The following is an 8,637-nucleotide window of genomic DNA, read 5'->3' on the forward strand; positions in this document are numbered from 1 at the left end:
TGTAATACGTCTACAAAAAAATAACTATATTTTTTAGTACCTATACGTAAAGTAACCCTCCCAAATCCCTCCATCGAGGAGCACACTTACATAGTTAGGTACCTACAACCTACATATATTTGACTGCAGTGACGATTTATTTTTACCTTCATATAAGGAGCTGATTAGGCCTGCTCTATGCTAATAGGCTAGGCTATACAATTTACAATGTGGTTACAGATTAAATGAAAATATATAATATAATATTCACTAGCTATACCGCCATATAGGTAGGTATATAATTATTAATTGATATACAGATACCTGGTATCTACCATCAGTGGCGTAATTTGGAATTGGTTCTGGGGTGGGATATACATTTATACTATAGTTCTAGTAGGGGGCTATGCCCCCCACACCCCTTGACCATTAAATCTCATCAATCATAATATTATATTAATTTATTATTATAAATTAAATGAGATAAATAGTATAATAATGGTTTTCAAAGAAAAATCTCAACTATGATAATATCCATGAATTCTTATTATTTCTTATCTTAAAATCCTTTAAAGCCAGTTAGTGCGTACGGGAATTTAATTATGGTTATTCTAAAAATAAAAGCCTCTGGGGGGGATATATCCTCATATCCCCCCCATAATTCCACCACTGTCTACCATATAAAATAGTCGTAGGATGTTTGTTTTGGTAGATGGTGGTTTTATTCAGTCGCGGTGTACCTACAGTATGTCATTTATACATTATAATTGAATAAATACCTAGAGTTTATTATTTAAAAATGTAATAATAATTATTGCGAATTTTGGTTGCAAAAAGTTTTTAGTGTGTCAATCAAACATAATTCTTGTGACTAGTTATTAACTTATCGTTTAAAAAATAACAAATCTTTTACCTTTTTTAAAATATAGGTGATTATACCTACTTATTTATGAAATTAATTTCTACTTATAGGAAGGTATATAATAAATATACTTAATAGTTTAGTTACTTACCTATATAGTATAATAAATACCTCCGTCCTCCAGCTTTTTAGTGCTCCACACGTGGTTAATTCTCAACACGTGATTTAGAATATTTCCATAATTTTCAATGTGAAAATTGTTTACGTGAAATAATAAGGAAGGAACCATATAATGTTTAAGATTAGTATAAGATACCAATGCAAATTATAAGACTAAGCTGAGTTAAGTATGGATAATTCAAGGACGCTCATCGGATAATCTGTGCAATGTGCAGTGCAATATAATTAATATATATAGGAAAAATCATGATTGAAAAACAATAATTTTTTTCTATTCATTTTAAATCATATATTGAGGTAGACACCTAAATAATTTAAAAAATGTTATTCTATATGTAATAAAGATTATATATAGTCACTAATCACTATCCATATTAAAATGTATACAACAAGGCGTATATAATTATTATTTATGTAAAATACAACTTGTTTTTATTTTTTTACTTATAACTAAAGTTGTAAGCCATTTGAAAATGTTATTCACTTTAAGTTCAGATATTCGATTTGTTTTCAAAATTGTTAACTATACATTTTAGACATTTTACCTATATTGTACTAGAGTTGATTAATTTTAATTGGATCTAGGGCAGTGTGGTATATATTATGATGATAAATCATCTATATTCATTTCATTTAATATTTCATATTTGTAAAAGAATTAAGAACTTTGTAAATTGTTGTATAATATACAGTATAAATATTTTATACGATATATCTATATAATGTAAGTATAATTTTTATTTTTTGGATCTTATTGCTTATATATATAATATATCACTATATATATAAATAGGTACGTTATTTATGTTACAAAGAAATTATAACGTACAAGAAACTATAACTGTATAATACAATAATTATACAAATACCTATAAAATATAGAGGTCAATAAAATAAAATAAACATCATTATTTGGAAGTTGATCGCCATGTAATATTGGCTGTATACCTTATATATATATGTATATATTTGTTCCAGTATTATTTTAAACTGTAGGTTCTATATAGCACATCAGTACCTACTTACCTTACTACCTAGTACCTACACGAATTTAATTATGCAGCTATTGAGCTATATTAGTATATTACGCAAAATTATAATAGGTAATCATTTAATTTCATGTAGTATATGTTACATAGTTAGAACTTACCATTATGAACTATATTAGGAACTAAATTTATGATAATCCTTGTTGTACATTTTTACAATATTATAATTGTTTAGCTACAATAAATTATTAAGATTTTTATAAATATTGTAAAAATTAATTAAAAATTAATTACTTATAAAACAAAGCGTGCCTATGAATCTTAAATATTTCTCAAATGCTCAAATATATCAAATATATATTTCTCTAAATCTCAATTATAACTACTAACGAGGAACCTTGTTTTAAATTTTCAAGATGTTTGACTTAAACCCAACGAATAAAGTTTTGATTATTTTATTTTAAAATTGAAAATGTCTGTAAATACTTAACTCAAAACGAGTCGAAATATTTTGATAATGTTATCGTAATATATAGAAAATGATAAAATAAACATTTGATAAAAATTTCAAATATACCTACGGTTATACAACAGTTTTTGAATAACGACAAAATAAGAAAATCTAGGTATGAGAATTTGTTAATTTACGGGCGAATATCCAATGTATAACTTCAAACGCTCGTAAAAAATTAATTCGACTTTCCAGTAAACTTTTTTTTTTTTGTTAAATGTAGGAAAACTTAAGAGGACCCGCATGCGTTGTCTCTTTCTTACAAATGCAAAAAATGGCAAAAACTATTTTGCGCGGGACAACTATGCTCCCTCTGTATTTATAGTAGAATTATCAAAATTCCACAACACATAAGGAAGAACTTTATCTGTGTCGTAGCGTTTTATTATTTGGATAACATAAATACAATTAAAGTTATAACTCGGAGTTACCGAACGGACTAAGGCGTTGGTTGCGACACGCACCGTCGCCGGTTCGAACACAGCCACGGGCGGAATTTTTCTTCGGGCAGTCACGGTGTCCGGAGAGAGAGGCCCCGGCCATCCCCCACTCGGGCATGACAGATACCTACGGGTGCCCATTTAAAAATTCTGCCAAAACAAACACACACGCGTTCAAAACCTACAGTACTCTACCCCCACAGTTCCAATTTATAGTTAATATTTTTTCATAAGATCGAAAAAATCAACCGATTTATTAAAATATAATTTATTAATTTCTATTATATTTATTGACAATTTTTCTTCTTAACACCTTTTGTGAAGCGGCCAAGGCTTGATTTCTTCTTTTTATTTTGATAAAATTCTTCAAAATTAACAACTAAAACTAGAACAATCATAACCAATAGCAACCTTAAATAAACAAAAATATATTATTATTTAGCTTATATTTTTGCTATAAGATGGCGCCACAATTGTATTTTTGACATCCAGATTTTCTAACTTTCCGGTAATTTTTCCTAAAATTTTCTTTCATAAGAACCTTGTCCTGACAATTACGAACATAACAAAAAAAGAATCAGCCAAATCGGTCAAGCCGTTTCGGAGCCAACCCGTGACACAAAATCTGGACTTGTTGTTATAGTATAGTCAGTATAGATTAAATTATTCTTGTATATAATTTAAATATTATTAAAAACAAAAATTAGATACTTATATGATTAGTGACAATATAACGTAAAACTGATAAGTTTCAAAAATGTTAATGAACTATTTTAATTTTTTCGACTAATAACGCTCACCTTGCCCGTACGCTAGAAATCACTGGGTTAGTGTTGTTACTTTTAATATTAGATTGAATTAACCTTTTATCAAACTTTAATATTTTAACCCTTTCACTGTTGAATTATTTTTTTTCTGGGATAACATTTTTTTTTTTTATTGCATATTGTTATACTTTAAGTATTAATAATTACTATATATATATTTTTATTTTTTAGTAGACTTGTTATTATTTTTTTTTCGTGTCAGGATTTGTCTAGTAGTTAATAAGCATTTTTAAATTGTAATTATTTACACGATCATAAGTCATAACTTTTTGAGTTATATAATAATTAAAATATCATCAAGAAGGTAGCCAACGTAGTGACGCATGTTATGTTCTTAACTTAATATTTTAAATCTAATATCAAAAGTAACAACCTCGGGTTGGTTCTGTTAATCGTACATTTGGTATGCTACGCGTGGGTCAAAGATGAAAAACAAATATAGTGCGCTGACATCTCAACCAGCAATTGATCTTTTTATTCTATCCCATAAGTCAAGGTTGTAAACCTATATCAATTGATAACGGTAGTTTCAGCCAAAGAGTCAAGTGGCCTTTGCAATTCAAGATCGTTTCCTAGTTTCCCACGTATTCGGCATTGTTAACATAACTATTCTACCTTCACACTTTTTCTTCCCTCTTCTCTCACAACTATACAGGTTCAGTCACTCTCATCCCATACCTCCATATGATCTGTATTCTGTCTATTCATCTCTTCTTCAGTCTTCTCACCCCTCACTTTTCCCCCAAATTTACTTATATAGCCACTCTCACTATCTCTTATCATACAGTGATCGAACCATCTAAACCTATTCTCTCTTGTTTTCATTACAATATGTACCGCTCCTACGCTACCCTTAATTAATTATTAACTAACTTCTTATTCTATCCTCCTTTGTACCTTAACACATAACTTAATATTCTCATATCTGCTACTCTCACTCCACTTAGGTACCTACCATAACCTTACATTTTTTTTTTCATCTTTCCCTTTTATACACTAAACATTCTGAAATTCTGTTGACCTCTTTCCTTATGTTTGCCATATCATATATACTTCCTATTCACTCAGTCTCTAGTTACCTACAAGTCATCGTACTTGATTATAGATGAAAATATTTAAAAATCATTGAGCGAATTTCCCTACTCAAAAGAATTACTTAAAAAAATATCATACCTGACCAATTTTCTAATTTTTATCACGAATTTATTGATAGCCGGAATAGTGTTATACCAGAAGTTACAATACAAATAATCGAAAAGTTTCGGGCAATACATCCCCTGATCAATTAACAATAATAAAAAGAAACCTACTGAAAAATAAGAAAATACCCCGTGTCCAAATCAAAATCTGCTACGAAACTTAGTCTTCGAAACACTGCATCGTTCACACATTTCGGTCTGCTTATGATATATTATTCCCAGTTGACAAATTTTCACTGACGAATACCATTTATGAAATAACACGCATCTTGCAGTAAAATTTTCTACTATATTCTTATGACCTATACGTTACAGATATTATATAAACCCACCAATAAATAATGTTATTTTTTATTATACGGCTGAGTTTGTATTTTAGATTCTGAGTGAAACGATGAATGTATTGATTTTACAATGATGTGTGTTTTTTTTTTGTTTTTTTTTTTTTTATTTTTTTATTTTTGTGTCTGTGTACACGATAAGTAGTCGAAATAATGCTTCGATTTTCGACTTCAGTATCTTGTTCGATGGGAAAGTGAATATCGTTGGTGCATTGGGGAGGTCAAAATTTTAATTTCCCAGTAGTTTTCAAAAGTGATGTGAAAAACAAAAGAAAAATTAAGGAAAAACGGGAATTTTTACGCAAAATCGATTTTTAACAAAATCGATTTTGGTTATTGGTGTAACTCTAAAATAAATGACCGTAGATGCATGAAATTTTCACTGGTTGTTTATATTAGCATTTTCTATACACCATAAAATTTTCCAAATATTTTGACTCTTTTTGAGCTGTTTACAGCCATTGTCAGTTTTCAATTTTTTTAGTTTTTTTTTCTATAAATATCAATAAAATTTTATCTATTGAGTAAAAAAGCTTGAAAATTTAATAGAAGGCTCCTAGTTTATTGTTTCAAAGGCAGATGAAAAAAATTAAAAATCCTTAGTCACAGTTTTTAATTATAAGCATTTAAAGTTCAAATTTTGACAAAATACGGAAAAATCACGAAAAATAGCAAATTATTTTGATGAGAATTCATAAAAATTTTTCTTTTTAAATCTAAGATTTGAAAATGTAATATAAGATTACTCATAAGTTTGTCTACCTTTATCAAAAAAAAAATGTCTAGAAGAAACTTAAATTAAATTTTTATGAGCGTCTGAAATTTATATTTTTACAACATTTGATATTTACTCGATTTCTCATGTAACGATTTTTTTATTTTATTGTAATTAAAAAACGAATGACTGTAGATACTTGAAAATTTCACTGAATGTTTATATTAGCATTTTCTATACACCATACAATTTTGAAAATATTTTGACTCTATTTGAGCTGTTTACGGACATTGTCAGTTTTCAATTTTTTTAGTTTTTTTTTCTATAAATATCAATAAATTTTTATTTGTTGGGTAAAAAAGCGTGAAAATTTAATATTAGACTCCTGATATATCGTTTTAATAGCAGTTGAAAAATATTAAAAATACATTTGCACAATTTTTTTTTATAAGCATTTAAAGTTCAAATTTTGACAACATTTATCAAATTTATAATTTATTAATTATTTTGTGGTTAAAAATTTATAAAATGTTTAACTTTTATGGCTAAGGATTGAAAATTTAAAACAAGGCTCCACGTTAATAGGTTATATATAAATTACTTTATTCACAATAATATCATCAAATATACTTGGTAATATCATAGGGTGACTGACCGTTTTCGCTCAGAATCGTTTTTCTTATACAATGATATTATATCATTGAATTCAAATTTAACACCATCCATTACAGTGACCCACTTGTAACCTACCGTACAGCAGAGCGACATCCACTTATCCACCTTTTTAAATGTTGTATTCGAGGATTTATTAGTTTTACATCTAATGAAAATTACATTAATTCACAAGTCAGTTATAAACTAGAACTCGACTAACGGCAAAATATTGTGCTCTTTGATGTTTTTTAATTTGTATTTTAATAGTTTATGCATGGATTTATTACTATTACTAATTATAGTACTAATTATACTTAAAACATTTTTGGGAGACTATTAAGAACCAACCTCCTCGTGGTGTCTCCTGAATCCTGGGTAGGTACCGCTAATAGTCTCTAAAAAATAAAATATAAAAGTATAAAAGTAAAAAATGTGCACCTAAACGTTGGTACCCTAACGTAATATTATTTTTAAAATATTATGTTACCCAAACGTTGTATTGATTTTTGGGGCCTGGAAAAAGTGTACCTAAACATGTGTTCCCAATCGTTCTCCCGACTCTCAGGTAAAAATATCGTTTTGTGCCCAAACGTGCTACGGCCAATTAAATTACGATACGAATTATAAGTTACGTAGGTATACTTGTCCAATACTCGACTACCGGAATTTAAATTAAAGAATGTGATATACCTAGGTAACCTATCGATCTATTATAAAATAGAAACTTAACCTATAGGTACCAATAATATCACAATATCAAATATTGAAATATCAAATAGTGAAATGTGAAAATTTGAAGAAAATTTCCTATAGGTATATACCGAAAAACCACCAAAATAAAACGTGCGTTTGCGGTGTTCTCTTAAAACCCAAATGTTTAATGCCCATTGCTCATATGACTATATTATGCATTGTAAATTTATGTTTCACATAAGACATGTTATACTATGGGTTATGTGATACATAAATTCACTACGGATCATACGGATATTACTTTATTTAAGTGGTATAATCTGCAAATAATATAAATCTATAAATAATCACTTAAAAATCATATTAAATAACATTAATCATTATGTATTTTATTATTTTATTAGGTAGGTATAAATAAAACCTACCTTCCTACTTCTAAAGGCATTGCCTAATTATTGATTTCAAATTTTAAAAATTATTCTGCTATAAGAATAAATTAACAGCTGTAGGTACAGTATATTATAATTCAAGGTATTTTTCATGATATCCTAATTTTTGTACACCAATAACAACTGGAATTTTTAAACTACTCTATACGTCTGGCGGGTATATTAGCTTGCAGCCTGACATTAAATGTTTACATTAGGTCTACCGCGTCAAAATAGTAGAAGGACAAAACTTACGTAATTATTTATTCTTCCGGCGAAACACGTTCCCATCGAGTGTATAATATTGACTATAGTCTAGTGTCAGAGCTTCGCATCTCCGCCAAGGAAAATGCAGCGCGCGTCTTCATATCTCCGAACCAAAAGTTCAGTCTGGAAGTATTGAGAATTGAGATTAATGACATTTGTAAAAATAGGCACCTAACTTAATAAACAAAATATGTGAGTACGTGTTGGAATCGCTGTTCGTCTCAGACGATATTGTCATTTGCCATAGATTATTTATAATTACAACCTAACCGTCCTAACCGAGATGTATGATGGATATTTTCACATTATCTTTAAAAAAACATTTATTTGTTTCTACTTGACGCAAATGCGGGAAATTGAATTCAAATTTATAATAGATAACGGTTTGTTACTTGGTAACCATTTATTTATTACTTGGTTTAGTAATAAATTATAATTGATATAAAATAATAATTAAATAAAAATATTTTTATTGATCCCAATTTTTAAAAATATTGGTGTCTGAAGCTATACAAAAAACACCGCTTTTTTTAAACTATTATCAATGTTTTT

The sequence above is a fragment of the Metopolophium dirhodum genome, chromosome 5 (genome assembly GCF_019925205.1).
Source record: "Metopolophium dirhodum isolate CAU chromosome 5, ASM1992520v1, whole genome shotgun sequence".
NCBI lineage: Eukaryota > Metazoa > Arthropoda > Insecta > Hemiptera > Aphididae > Metopolophium > Metopolophium dirhodum.